The following is a 981-nucleotide window of genomic DNA, read 5'->3' as shown; positions in this document are numbered from 1 at the left end:
GTCAGAGAACAACCTCCTGCAAGAACGATCAATGAGCCAAGTATGCTTGGCAAAATGCATGAGAGATTATTCTCAGTAATCTCTTCTCAGCTCTGGAACGCCCTGCTTCTCGAGGGCTGCCAGAGCTAAAGCCTAGACATCTCTCAGAAGCACTGTAAGATTTTCCTATCTGGGCAGGCATTTAGCAAGTAAAGCTAGGCTGGCATACTGCTTAATGGATTTCTGTTTTGTTTCTCCTGTTTTATAAGGATTTTTATTTTAATTTAAGTTATTCTATTCTCCTATCAGAAGCTGCCCTGAGCCTTTTGAGACAGATGGCAAATAAATATAAATACATAGTTTAACTTCTACTTAATTATGAAATAGAAGCAAAAGAGTCAAAAGTGATCTGATTCAGATAAAACAAATTATCTTACCGCCTTAAAATACTATAGTTATTCAGCCTACATGCTGAGCTAGGTTTTAAACTAAAAAGCCTGGGTAACCAATAGCCAGGTCGTGATTGCGTACGGGTCAGCATGATCCATTTTGGTTTTAGAAAAAAAAAATCAATCCTTTTAATGAAGGATTTGTTATTGTATCAGTACACCGAGGTCTTATACTAGCTTTTTTTTTTTAGGTCATTTCATATTTCAGCTGATACCAACCTTTGTATTCATTTAATTTGCACATTTTCGCTGAATGCTAAATAGTAATGAAATCTTTAGTAAGAACTATGAAACAGCAAAAACATACCTTGAATTCTCGCTGTCCCTTATTTACTACTCACAATTATGTGATAACAGACTTAAGTTACATTTGTCATTCAGAAGGACTGGAGAATATATACACACATGCATATACATATACATATACATATACACACACACCCCCCTGCCTCCAATTCTGCAGACCTTGGTAGGGATGTATGGAATTTCAGAGTAGCTACACACACACGCCCCCCATAATCAAAACCAAAGTAAAATAGGACAAATACCAACT

Source organism: Gavialis gangeticus, unplaced genomic scaffold (assembly GCF_001723915.1).
Source record: "Gavialis gangeticus isolate Ggan-Ray unplaced genomic scaffold, GavGan_comp1, whole genome shotgun sequence".
Taxonomy (NCBI): Eukaryota; Metazoa; Chordata; order Crocodylia; family Gavialidae; genus Gavialis; species Gavialis gangeticus.
This window is presented reverse-complemented; position numbering follows the sequence as displayed.